General features: G+C 30.4%; 1 protein-coding gene across 1 annotated transcript in view; it reads left to right on the top strand.

Moving 5' to 3' along the window:
• Positions 1 to 15,633, top strand: part of LOC143075249 (uncharacterized) — an 89,840-nt gene that overhangs the window by 14,715 nt on the left and 59,492 nt on the right. The window lies entirely within an intron of this gene.

Here is a 15,633-nt window from a genome sequence, read left to right as displayed (position 1 = left end):
CACAACATAAAAATAAAGACACGTTAAAACGTGTACTTTTCTGTTTCTAGACACAACATAAATTACGATATTAATAAGTGTGTTAATTTTAAACTATGAAGTTTTCAAAAATGTATGATTTAAAAGCTATGAGGTACGAGAAACATTAATTTTTGAATATTTCAAAAATACCAAGCACGTTTTATCATTGATATCGTTGTGCGTTTTTTAATGTTTGTATATAAAGAGATCACATATCTGAAAAACCTTTTATTAACTAATGAGTATTATGGCAAAGAATATATTGGAGCAAAATATCCGAAGAATAGATATTGGATTTTCTTTAAAATAAAAGTATTATATTTTAACTGTCTGAACTCAGTGTTACACGGTGTGTTCGATTCGAACGCATCAACGTCCGGTTTCTTTGTATCGGGGTTATACAGTGTGTAGATGTTTTTACAAGAAATGATTATATCTCGATTTAAACGGTTTAGAAGGTTAGTTTACTTGGTAAGTTTACAAAAGTAATATTATTGAATATTGCATATATTTAATCCTAGTGTCTATGATTAGTTTATTTATATGTTCAAACGTCTTTGCAGTGTTTAAATGGATACTTTATTCATCATTTTAGTTGTTCGTCTACTTACTTTTGCTAACTACTTTCATTTACTAGGAAAATACGAACCTACCGGATAAGATTATTTACCGGATTTGTTATCACATAAGCAACACGACGGGTGCCGCATGTGGAGCAGGATCTGCTTACCCTTCCGGAGCACCTGATATCACCCCTAGTTTTTTTGGTGGGGTTCGTGTTGTTTATTCTTTAGTGTTCTATGTTGTGTCGTGTGTGCTGTTATTTGTTTGTCTTTTTCATTTTTAGCCACGGCGTTGTCAGTTTGTTTTATAGTTTGACTGTCCCTTTGGTATCTTTGGTCCCTCTTCTAAGAAACTATGAATTTTAAAAAAATCTTTGCTTGTATTTCATATTGTGACTGTTAAACAATGATAGGCCATTTGATATTGATGTTTATGATTTGAGGTAATGCTTTATAAGACCATTTGTTTAAAATTAATTAAAGTAAGTATTTTGCAAAACCGATTTAACTGCGAATTTCGCCAATTTAAACATTTAGGAATTCAGAGTGAGCATATATATAAAAAAAAGATGTTGTATCATTGCCTATGAGACAACTCTCCACAAGATACCAAGTGACACATAAGTTAACAACTATATGTCATCAAACGGCCTTCAACAATTATCAAATTTCATACCGCATAGCCAGTTATAAAAGGACCCGAAATGTCCAATGTAAAACAATTCAAACAAAAATAAACGGCTTAATTTATGTACAAAAAATTATGTAAAACATCAACAAACGACAGCCACTGAATTACAGAATCATACGGTTATCAGATTATATAATTTGATAAGAATATTGTGTTAAAAGCTACGGAACAGTCAACATGCAGAATACAAAAAGGAATCGGATTGATTTTAGCTCTAGTGAAGGAAAATAATGTTCTATTTATTTAAGTTCCCAGGCCTCTTTAAACTAAGATACATCAGTATTTTTTTTCCACTTTGTGAAAGGACATTTTGTTTTACACCCACTTATCTTACGGCACCATGTAATATATAACAATACCTTTAAAGTTTTTAATTGCATTTATTAGGTCTTTCCACTTCTCGTGGAAAGACCTTTTTTTTTCTTTTCTGATTATTATTTTTTTTCCCTGCCGTCTGAGATGCTTTTTTGACTTACACCATATCGAATGAATTTTTGGCCAATGATGTTGCACAGTAATAGGTTTTTTTTTTAAAACTCACCCTGTTTGACCGAACACTTATTCTTATAGGAGTTATCTCCCCACGTCCCCTTTTTCTTGTTATCGCTATACCTCTAAAACCGTAAAAGATTTTAGCAAACAGTTTTCACCAAATTGTTCGTCTACTTTCAAAAATGATTTGGTTAATTCTGACTTGAGTGATCGGGGAAGACATCTTAGGGAAATTATTTCCCTTTGAAAATTTAAGATAGGCGATTTATTGGATACATTCATACGTTATAAGTCATAGAGGTCTACAGTCTTTTGATATGAAGTCTTTGGTCCATTGGAAGGAAATTGAGGTCAAGGTCAAAGGACAAGGTCGTGTAATAAATTTTGAATTTTGCTTGTCATCGTTATTCCAAAGAAACTATGACAGTAAATCATATAATGTGTTTGCCAAGTAACTGTTTACAAAATGGCGCAACTTCAACCTATTTAAGTCGAAGAGTTTTGGTTTACCCTTATAGGAATTTTCTCCCCTTTTGTATTTGAAATCAGTATTTCTCCACAACCATATTAGTGATTGACCTGGGGTCTTTTGATTTGAGATCACTGACCTATGACCTCAACATTGAGGTCAAGGTCAAAGGTCAATTTGACGTTCTAGATTTTGTTCTTTGATAAATAACCTCATCATAGATACCAGGATTAAATTTAGTATATACGCCAGAAGCGAGTTTCGTCTACAAAAGACTCATCAGTAACACTCGAATCCAAAAACGTTAAAAAAAGCCAAATAAAGTACGAAATTGACGAGCATGGAGAACAAACATTCCTAAAAGTTTTGCCAAATACAGTTTAGGTAATCTATGCCTGAGGTAGTAAAGCCTTAGTATTTCAAAAAATTCAAAAACTTGTAAACAGTAAATTTAAAAATATAACAATATCAATGACAATTCATGTCATCACAAAAAGTGCTGACTACTGGGCTTGTGATACCTTTGGGGAAATAACTCTCCACCTGCATTGGCATCGACCCAGTGGTTGTAAATAAACTCATCATAGATACCAGGATTAAATTTAGTGTATACGCCAGACGCACGTTTCATTTACAAAAGACTCAGCAGTGACGCTCGAATCCAAAAAAGTTTAAAAGGCCAAATAAAGTACGAAGTTGACGACCATTGAGAACAAAAATTCCTAAAAGTTTTGCCAAATACAGCTAAGGTAATCTATGCCTGAGGTAGAAAAGCCTTAGTATTTCAAACAATTAAAAAATTTGTAAACAGTAAATTTATAAATATAACAATATCAATGACAATTCATGTCAGCACAAAAAAAATGACTACTGGGCTTGTAATACCATCGGGGAAATAAATCTCCACCTGCATTGGCATCGACCCAGTGGTTGTAAATAAACTCATCATAGATACCAGGATTAAATATAGTGTATACGCCAGACGCACGTTTAATCTACAAAAGACTCATCAGTGACGTTCGAATCCAAAAAAGTTTAAATGGCCAAATAATGTACGAAGTTGACGAGCATTGAGAACAAACATTCCTAAAAGTTTTGCTAAATACAGATAAGGTAATCTATGCCTGAGGTAGAAAAGCCTTAGTATTTCAAAAAATTCAAAAATTTGTAAACAGTGAATTTATAAATATAACAATATCAATGACAATTCACGTCAGCACAAAAAGTGCTGACTACTGGGCTTGTGATACCAGCAGGGAAATAAATCTCCACCAGCAGTGGCATCGACCTAGTGGTTGTAAATAAACTCATAATAGATCTCAGAATTGAATTTAGTATATTCACCAGACGCGCGTTTCGTCTACAAAAGATTCATCAATGACGCTCGAATCCAAAAAAGTTAAAAAGGCCAAATAAAGTACGAAATTGACGACCATTGAGAACAAAAATTCCTAAAAGTTTTGCCAAATACAGCTAAGGTAACCTATGCCTGAGGTAGAAAAGCCTTAGTATTCCAAAAAAAAAATCAAAAATTTGTAAACAGTAAATTTATAAATATAACAATATCAATGACAATTCATGTTATCACAAAAAGTGCTAAATTCTTTCTGGTTCATTATAAAACAATTAAGTCTTCTGCATTAACCTATTAATTTTATTTCTTTTATATCAGTTCGATTTACCACATTACATCAACACAGAGTAAACGTTTTTTTAAAATGTCATTCTTATTATCGAGGTGGAAAGACCTTCAATTGTTCTCCATGTTCTCTGAAGAATTGGTTTTTAATACTGTTGTAATAAGGTTGATAATGCAGTCATCCTGATACATAGTTCATTATTAATAATGAAAATTAAAAGATGTAATATCATATATGAATTGAGTTTTAGATAATTCCGATAATAATTTAAAGTATTTATGTTAGAAGCATTCTGTACGCCTCTACTAAGTATAACAATATGTCATGAGCGATTCACAAATATATCTTGCATGCATTAAGTCATTTAGCGGAGTATTAGGACATAATAAGATTTCAATTGCAGAAGGTGATAATTGTATTTGATACAATAATTTTTTGTATTGACTGTGTAAATGAAAGGACATTTGGTTTTACATCCACATATCTAACGACACTATGTAATACAATCCTTATATATCATGGTGGTCTTTTTCAATACAAAATAAACGGCGGATGTAGCATTATTCTTCACTTCCAACTTTTAGATAAACAGTTTTTAGCGTAATTTATATTAAGTCGTAATATTTAACAAATGATTTGAAACTAAATACATCATTGATTTCGTTTAAACGTATTTATTTATGTTGGATTGAGAAACATGTTATTGCAAATTAAATTAATCCCTTTCCACTTTGCAGATGCGAGTGCTGCCTTGTAGCGGCATTAGCCTGCTTGTTTTTCGAAATTTACAAGGGTGTATTTTACGTGCAAGATATATGACTCTCTCGTAACACAGGTCAGTCGTTTATCGTCCCCTTTCGACTAGCATCGTTTCCTCAAGACAATACTCACAAATGGTGTCAAGATAGAACCGAAAATTAAGCCCCAGAATTTTTCTCTTTGGAACAGAGATCGAAACCAGGAACCCTTGTGTTAGTAGTCCGATGCACTAACCACTACACCACGGCTCTCATATTATCTTTTTAGATGAATTAACACCTGTGGATCATTGTATATCATATTTATTTAAGACTAATTGAATAAAAAAAAATACGTCTTTGAACAAATAACAATATATTTGCACAAACAGCAGAAAATTTAAAGTACCTTTTTGAATATGTTGAATGACCTAATATGTCTTTCAAATATTTGTATAATTAATGATTAAAGATAGATGGTCCATTAGACCTTTTCTAACATTATTTACTGTTAACAGAAAAGATTTTTTTTTGAAGTAAGTGAAATGAAATATTTTTCGATGCATGATAATGATAAAAAAAAAAGAGTAATAGAACATCAAGTTATAGGCATATAAATACGGTTAAATGCAGGTAATGCCGTTACTATGTTATGTTTTGCTATGTAAAACAATGACACATCAAAAAGTATCATGTGCTATTTAGTAATAGCTTCGATCCCTCTTTTTTAACCAGATTCAGTAAAAAATCATGTCTTCCAATTCATATCAAGACTTCAACTATGATTTTTTTTAATTAAATGAATTTACAGCAAACATTATCTAAAGGAGTTTATGTTTTGAAACAATTAGTTTAGGAAAGACATGTCCAAGAAATAGAAATTATAGGTACATGTAAATGATTTAATTTTGACCCCATGCATCTCTAAATCTAGCACATCAATGTATTTTTTATATAACATATATGCTTGTATGCACGTTTTCGTAAAATAATCATCGTGAGATCAAATCTATATCGTATTCCCTTAGGAAAATAATACTGACGGGGATTTTATCACCTTACTCTCACGATCGTGCGAAATATCAGACCGGGTTAACATATGAACGCCGTATTCCTTTTTTTCCGTTTATAAGTTTTCTCACAGATTTTAGCTTAATCATAATCTTGTATTTTATTAGATTGAAAAAGGAGTTAAAACGGTCAAACATTTAAAGGGATTCTTCATTATTTAGCAAAAGATATTGAAAGAAAATGGGTTTATATCTTTATACAAAAGGACCCACCCGGTTCCTTAACAGTTTTTATGTTATTGGGTACAAGCATATATTAAAAGAATTGGCCATCAGATACGCTCAACCGAAAAACATATTATATGGTAGTACCAGGGATGGCTATTGGCTGATTTTATCTCGAGGCGGTATCGCTCTGTTACCTATAGCTATTGCAAGCTATTTTTTTTTTTACAAACAATGTTATCATTTGGCATCCCATTTGTTATAAAACATAAATTATGACGATTGTAATAGAACTGTTTTAACCGGAAATCAATGTTTAGTTTCATCTTAATAGATAGAAAAAAGATAATACATCCGGTAGATTCAATGTTAAAAATGTATTCTTTGTCATATCTGATAGACAACCATTCAATCGAAATTGTATTAACCTTTGACAGTCGTTCCTCTATTACCATGCTCCTTTAATTTACAAATCAAGCAAGACTTTAATATATTGTTTATTTAAAAACTTCTGGAAAAATGTACAATCAGTTAAAGTTTATAAAATGATTCAAAATTTGTAGCTAATAGTCGACAATGTAAACAGCAGTACAAGTTACGAGATGGAATTTTAATTAACCAATATAATTATATAGTAATAAGTAATGTTGCTTTGGACCTTCGGAGAGTTGTCTCATTGACACTCATGTCTCATCTTTTCATATCTTATTCATACAGGAAATAGAAATTAATCTCCATAAATATCTTACAGTACGAAATAAAAATTTAAAGCTCCCATATTCACTTAATTGAATTGGTTGTCAGAATATATTGGAGACAATAGACAATAGACAATATTTATTAGTATAAACACATTTACATTTAATAATTATAGTTTATAGTATTGACACAATTAACTTACAAAAGTTAAACTGACTATAATTACATTAGAGTAACAGTATGTACAAGAAAACAAATGACCTATAAATATGTGCGTTCATCAGGGCTCACCTTATTAATGTTCATGAACAAAAAACAAAAACAAAATAAGGATACATATTAAAAGACATCAAATAAAAATATACAGATAATCTCAATAAAAACAATCATTAATATACTTTATGGTGATTTTTATAATGACTGACAGACTGCGTTTTAAAAGTGCGATCAGATGCATCAGTGTCATAGCTGACTGCAATTTAATAAACTATATCTTGTCTATATACATCTACGGTTATAGGTTGATATTATAAATTATAACCTTTGTATGACGTCGATACGAGGTTATATCGACCTAAGAGAAGCATATTGACTGAGGATGAAGTCCGAGGTCGATATGCTTCTCTAGGTCGATATAACATCGTATTGACCTCAACCAAAGGCTACAATTGTTATATTATTAATCAACAACTATTGCATGAACAATATAAATTTGGGGATTTTTAGAATGTATTTTAAGTAACATGCTGTATACCCTGTTCAATATGCTGATTTGACCTACGAAAAACTAAAAACAACAGTTTTGGCGTGCAAACTGAGTAAATGCAAATGTTCATGTGATCAAGTTTTAACGAATCACAATTCCTTAAAAATATTCGATTAATTATAGTTTTTAGTTATAGACATGCTTGTTTTTACTTTTAGTTTTCTGTTGTTGGATAGATTGGTTCTAGGTAACAATGACAAAAACATGGGTATGACCAAAGTTTAGGTCAAACATGAATCATATTATGATTGATTAAAAAGGTTAAATATATATATTATTCTGGTTTAGAGGTGTACTCGTTAACGTTATTATGTTATATCATTTATTACAAGCATTACATTCCAGAAAGATGTAAGTTCTTTTTCATTTATAGTCATATAAAGGAATAATATAGGGTTATTTCATGAATATTGGGGAATATTGTCTCGAGTAGAATTTTATATATGTTCTACGAGGGATAATATTCCCCGATATTCATGCAATAACCCTTTTATTGTATAGTAATATAATATTTGAAAGTACAAATGTGTTTAAACTAAGATTTTGTCGTCGATCACGTCATGAATTTTGAAAATTTATTGCACTAGTGCAATATTGGAATTCTTGGTTACTTTCTGTGGAAATATTATATTGCAATACAATAATAAGTATATTATACTACTTCCTGGTAATATAGAGTGCATTTTTGTTCAGCCACCTGCCTCCCAGACAGTTAGTTTCAAGTGTTAACGGGAATACTCAGTTTGCATTTAGAGCAACTACAGAAATGGTAAGATGTGAATTTCTTTCACATCAAAACCAATGACATATTCTCAAGATAGCAAAATATTGTTTTTTTTATTATTTGTGTGTATATTGTACTGAAAGGTACTAAGGGTTGTGATTATCGTTAGCAATGATTAAAGATTAGATCAAAGGACAGGTGAATTAAATATGATTTTTGATAAGACTACCGTCGAAAAATTGACCAATAGTAATGCTGTGTTTATAAGAACCTTGTGTTCTTTTCGATTATCAGTAGTTAACACGGTGTAACTTTTTAAGGGATTCTTGAATATTTTGCATAAAATATCTAGAGGAAATGGGTATATTTTTTATACAAAAGGACCCACACGGTTCCCTTACAGTTTTTATGTCATTTGGTACAATTGTGAAAGGAATTGGGCCTACTTTTATCAGACACGCTTAAAATAAAATATAAATGAAATTATCAGGGATGCGTATTGGTTAATTTTATGCAGAGGCGGTATCGCTCTGTTACACATTGAAAGCTACTTTCTTACAAATACACAATCAAGAAACAAACACTTCACAGGTTTCAACTGCTTATCGTGGGTAACACGACTTTAAGTATGCATCGTTTTTAGAATATGTTATTTCAGAAGGTAGGTATATTTAAAATGATTTGACTATTTAGGTGCAGGATATCAATAAGACATGCAATGAATTATCCACAATAAATGGAAAATCAGTAACTTCATGATATTTGTTACGTAAGTTTTAAAGTATTTGCACCTTGCACATATTTTGAAAATGGAAGTACCGTATGGAAGTACCAATGATGTACATGACGATTTGAAGATGAAGGTAAATTGTTTAGCGTTCGGTTCTACTGTTTGCGTATAAATATTTTACATGAAATTTAACAATACATTTAAAATGTATATTTCCGATTTCGATTGGTCATTTACAAATTGACCTTGTGTCAAACGTTTAATAAAAAAAATCAACAAAAAGTTCGTTTTTGTAATGTAGTCCCTTTAAACGCTGTTTATTAATCACCTGTATCTAGATGTTGTTTGGATGTCATTTAATTTAAATATTTTATTCAATTCACACATCTTTTAGTCAAACTGCAGTTTATATACATAAACAGCTAAAAGTATGTACAACATGTAAGAAATAATTAAAGCTCTCATATGACCTGAACGTATATCTGTATAGCGTATTGTTAAAGAATAAATATTGACATGTTCGATGTCAATGACAAGATTGCAATGTCTCCCGTCCTATGCTTTTAATCCATATTTGCTGTCTAAAATTTGATAAATGTAAACAAAGATATGTGTTGTCAAAGTGCGCCTGTAATGAATCATAAATGGCACTGTTTATATAATGGGATTGTAATAAAATTAAAACGAATCAATCAAATATGATGAACTTTTTAAGATTCTACGTTTTGAACCTGGTCTATTTTGTTTAGAGATGTGTATATAGGGTCAGAAATAAGAAAGTTTTTTGTTATTCCTGCTGTTCGTTCATAACGTTTTCCACTTCTCCAAATAATGTGTCTAGTTATTCATTTACTTTTGGGATCATATTTTGCTACCAAGGGCATTACCTAGTCTATACGTTTTTTTTATAACTTTGAAAATATTTTGAAAATGTTTTTGCATTACTACTTTTATAGCTTTCATGAATCGGATTATATTTTTACATTAAAAGATTGCACATTATTATTAGTTTGTTCTTTTCTTCTTATCGAATCACAATGTTAGAATCCCAATGCAAACTAATGCATGTAGTAGAATTAATGTTTCACTGATGTTCGTGTCTTATTCTCGGGATAGTGATCAAGTCTCTGACAAAGGCTTAAATGATTTAATTTAGAAATGCAAAACATTTCGGACTTCTTTTTGGACAAAAATGATTAATTACCGTATATCGTTTGATTCCTTCAATAGATTTGTTTTTGATTGTTCACTTTAGCTAGAGAAATGCGAAATTTGAACATGAGTAAATTTCCGTTATATTATTACGTCTCAAAATATTATATTATTCTCTGCTAAATCAGTTGTCTAAATTGAATTGATCTACAGAAAGTGTACTTTTTTTATCAAGATCTCTGTTTTCACAATTATTAAATTAACTAATCATGTATAGGCTATTCTGTTTTAGAACACAATAATCAGGAACACGATCAATAATGTTAATTAGCAACAATCTTTTGTTTATCATGATTATTGTCAAAACCTAAACATTTTGCATAAAATATAAAAGTTATATCTTCACAGATATTTGCATAGTCACATATGCTTGATAAATGTTTTCTTATACATCATGAAAATAACACTAAACATTTATGCATTACAAATACGCATTGTAATACATTTACTTTTCCTGAAATTCAACAAGACACTTCGAGGTAATCCTTTTGCAGGATAAACAAGAAATAATGTTTGATCCGTATGTATTCAGCTACCTTTTCCTCATGACTTCAGTGCTGAATACATTTTATAAAAAAATCGCCGAATAATTCGCGCAATAAAACATCATACTATTTCAACCATTCGGTGAACGTAGGAAGGAAGTGACGATTTACATAAAAGCACGAATGATGTTCAATACAACCATCATTATTGACGGAAATGCAAAATAGCGAAATAAAAGGGGGGCTTTTATGTGTAAAACAGTTTGAAGGACTTGTATTTTTCAAAATAGTCATCGATTAATTATCAGTCAATCAAATTCTTGTTTTTTACCTCTGTGATTTTAAATTGCAGTAGGTATTTGCATGAACTTGCGCAATAATTGGAAATTAAACCAAGTGAACATTAAACTGTCCAGAATCGCAAATTAAACAGTTTTATGCAAACAAATGTGTTTTAAAATTAAACATTTTATCATCAAATTATGTAAAAAGTGTAAGCGATATACGGTATCAAAATCGTATCGTCAGTATATACTTTTTGTAATATAATGACATTAAAATATTAGAAATTAGATGCATGGGTGCATGTTACAAATGATATATGACATCCATACGTTAAGAGAATATATTTTAATTGTGGATAGGTCGGGGAATTATGCATGAGGCTTTATACAGGGAAGTTGTAAATTCCCAATTCGTCACAGTGCTATAATTTACGGAGAATATTTTCATGATTTGTAAAAATATCTCACATCCTCATTTGTATAATGTTTGCCAGATAAAGACGGACGGAGTATAATTTATTGCTAGATAAAGACGGACGGTGTATAATTCATTGCTAGATAAAGACAGAGGGCCCTTTCAGTGTATAGTCTGTGGTAATGTAATACTTACTAGTATTTAAAAGTGTTTTGAATTTTCCGCGGAGTTAAGCATCCTTGTGATTTTATCTGTGTGTACCAAGTAATGATATTATTTTTTTATAATTTCTTCTTGAATATCAAACTTATCATAAGACTCAGTCTTCATAAGGATACATTAGTACATTAGAGTTGAAATTCCAATCGTATGTTTGGAGCTTTTGTTTCCCCTTTGGTCGACATATATAGCAACGATTCTCATTCTTGTTTTATATCGACTTTTGTAAAATTGAGATCAGTAGTATAATATTTAAATATTGGCAGATAAGAATAAGGTATATGATAGTTTATAGGACAACAACGACCAGAGATTAAAAGCTGTGTCTATTTTAATATCATTTTACTTTACTTTCCGCTTTACAGATGATGTTTTCTCCTTAAATCATTAAAACTTTGGTGGCTGTGTTGAATTCGTCTATCCTATTGAACTAGAGATACAGAATATGACAGATACTGTTAAGTCTGCCCCATATCTTGGTTTACGTCTAGAAATTGACAATGAGGGTGGGTTGAAACAAAACTTTACGACAAAAGAGATGATAATAGCTTCCCAGTTGTGTGAACTTTTTATTTCTATGTAGCAACATTCCAGCAGCGCCTGCATACGGAGTTTATATCTCCCATATGATACTATATTTCCAGATTTGTATATCCTATCATAAATTACTTGATAGAGGATTTATGCAAACATTGTAGCTATTAAACCAAAAGTTCCAAATGGTGAAGTTGAAATCATTTCTTCGTTAATATTATGGACGCAGTCACGAGTTGATTGACCGTTACGGAATGTTATTTTCACAGATGATACATGTGTTGTTTGCCTTATGTCGTTACTACAATCCCTTTCCCTGTCCATGAATGTGGATTAACGAATATTACTATTTGACTGGTTTGTAAAAACATGAGCAACACGACGGGTGCCATACATGGCGCAGGATCTGTATATCTTTCAGGAACATCTGAGATAATCCCCAATTTTTATTGGAGTTGTTGTTATCTGGTATTAATTTTCTATGTTGTGTCTTGCTAACTGCTGGTTTTCTGTATGTCTTTATTTCTTTTTTTAATCATAGCGTAGTCAATTTATTTTTGATATATGAGTTTGAATGTCCCTCAGATATGTTGCACCCTTCTTTCGTACCTTTTCTAAAAGCTTTCCAAGAATTGCAAATTATTGAATTGAGTTCCTCATGAATTGTATGTATCGAGCAAACGATTGTAAACGAGCCCGAAAAATCCGCAACATTTTGCCTATACGTTTGGTGTTCCTCTTATTATATCGCTTATATCATTTTGAATTTGAGTATGATGATAACGATATAAATTCTAATTGTTAGTTAATATAGTCTATAATACTGTGCAGATCGTAAGTACAAACTGTTTATCTTTAAACAAAAGAAAAAAGATTTCAGGTGCTGAATATATGTACATGAAGCTGTATCAAGCATATAATACAACTATTTTAACCGGAAATCCAATTTTCTTTATAAAAAAATATAGAAGAACGGAAATACATCCGATTAGTTTACAGTGTTATCAATTATTGTATGCCATATTTGATAGACCCCTTCAATCGAGATTGTATTCACCGTTTATTATTATCAATTTGCGTCTTCATTTAGAGATCAATTTATCTTTAATACTGTTAATTTATAAATTTCTAGGAACATGTAATTTTTTTTTATAGAGTTATTGGGTGAATATTTTCGCTTTTTAAATGATGCGAAATTCGTGGCTAATGGTGGAAAATGAAATTAGTATTATTAGTGACGAGATTAAAAAACCTTGATAATTGATCAATATTATTATATTTAGATAAGAAGTTGTGTTACTCTACGTGACATCCGAAAAATTGTCTCATTGGTACCTTCTTTTTTAATATCCAAAATTTAATAAGCAAATAGCAATCTATCTCCCTAAATATCTTACAGTACGCTATAAAAATATTAAGCTGTCATACTCACTTAACTGTATAGGTAGATTACTGATACAGCTTTATTGTAATATTTTTAAGTCATAGACAAGCTAGTGCTTACTTTTAGTTTTTATGTCGTTGGATATATTGGTTCAAGGTTACAATAACAAATACACAGGTGTTAATACAATTTGGGTCACACATGAATGAGATAATTATTGTTTAAATACATTAAAGATCATCATGTTATGGGGCTGTTTTTGTTCGATAATCATAATGGACTGATAACATATCAATTGCAACAAAAACTATTACTTTTGATGACAGCAAAAAAAGCATATCACAAAATCGATCTGTTTTGTTTAAACAAAAATGTCTTTCAAATCGGAACAATTTAAACATCATTGTTCTGACTTTGGCAGAAGTATATCTTTAACAGTTTATTTATGAGTGTATCACATTACAATTGAATCTTTAAATACCTCTTTATATTATATTGCACTACATAGAATACGAATGATTCCATACCTTTATATAGAATGATAAAAATATGTGAAACCCCGATCGGTCGTCATTTAATAAAACAATTTAAAAAAAAATGAGAATTTGCATTTACATTCATTTCGCATCCTTATTACGTTCAAAAGAGAATATTAAAGATACACGGAGGCAGAAATCATCGATATAAACTGGTCTTCGACAAGATATTACCAGATTCAGATAACAAGACTAGTCTTTATGGTACATTTAATGCAGAACATATAATTTCGAGGGTATGCTATAGTATAAACATGATAAACCTACTCTTTAACTTATTCAAGATAAATGATGCAAATATACAATGTAAGTAGATCCTGTAAATGAAAATATTAATAACTATCAACATATATTTTCCTCGAATACGTTTATATTGAGCATCCGGTTTCAATTTTCCTTGACATTTTGCATTTTTGATATTTTACTTTTATTATACTAGGCAGATGACACAAAGGAACATGCATTGTTTTCTTCTACTTTGCTATCGATTTTCACCAAGAGTTTAAGAGGTACTTTGGTTTGTTTTTTTTTTTTTTGCTTTTTATAATTGTATTGCTTTAACCATATGTTTTTGTCATTGTTTCAATATTCAAATAGGGAGCACTTATTACATTAATTATTGTTCTTAATAAAAAAAAATAAAACGCTTCCGTTATCGTTTTGTCAACAAAACAGATTAATATTACATTGTAAGAGGTTAAGATTGATGTTATTTTTAAATTTTATAACTTGACAAACCGCAAACTTTAAAAAAGTTCTTGGAAGTATAAGTTAGTTTAATTAGGAGTATTTGGTTTATTTAGCGCCTAGTTAATGTTTAATTTAAATATTTTGTTAGGTTACTTTATAATCAAAACGTAACTGCAATACTTTCAAAACTAAATGTACAACACATCTTTATATATCTAATAGTTAACATTAATAGTTTTTGGAACCTTTATTTAATAACCGATATAAATGTCAGAGTAGTAATATGATTTGAAGTTAAAGTTAAGACTTCTGATTGATATACAAAAAGAAATTGTGGTATCATTTAAATACAATATAAATGTTAGATCTATGTCTTTACTCTCATGACTAAACAAAGTGACAAGATAGTGTTTTTTTTTATTTTCAACAAAGTACGCTAACCTATAGAAACAAATATACGGGTGGGCTTACACCGGACAAAAATAAGCAAATTTTAGTCGTGAACAAGATAAAAGGATAACTAGACCAGTAGTATTGTTTTTGTAATATTGATAGACCGATCGAGTAATAATTGTACTATTGAAATATCATTCAATTCCGGAAAGGCAATGCAAATCATTTTGATAATCAATGACCTTCTGTTATGAAAATTCATCGAAGTTTCACATTCACATCAAAAAGATGTCCATCGTTGAAGATTGCGTTTGGTGAATGGTGTGTTTCGATAATCGAATGTTGTGATTTTTACCATTTTGTTAAATAATCCCCAATTTGTAACAGTGGACCTGTCATTAGTTTAATGTCGTATTTTTTTAAGACCGAATTGTATGAAATTTGACATCTGTTAAACCATAAAATACATTGGTTAAATGCAAACAGTGCACAAGTAGCAATTGAAAACGTTCATATCCATTTAATATATGACTTGGAACACGGGAACGTATAGGTTACAGTAAGAGGTAGATTTATGATGACAATTTAAACATCATTTTATTTTTTACAGTCTTTGTCATTTTCATTTTATTTGCTCCACAGAAATTATATCAGTTTAACACTTTCAAAACACGGGAGTGATCATAATCTAGTTTAATATGAATCCCATTGTTA

Source organism: Mytilus galloprovincialis, chromosome 5, assembly GCF_965363235.1.
Source record: "Mytilus galloprovincialis chromosome 5, xbMytGall1.hap1.1, whole genome shotgun sequence".
Taxonomy (NCBI): Eukaryota; Metazoa; Mollusca; class Bivalvia; order Mytilida; family Mytilidae; genus Mytilus; species Mytilus galloprovincialis.
Note: the sequence above shows the minus strand (reverse complement) of the source record. Positions and strands in the feature narration are given on the sequence as shown.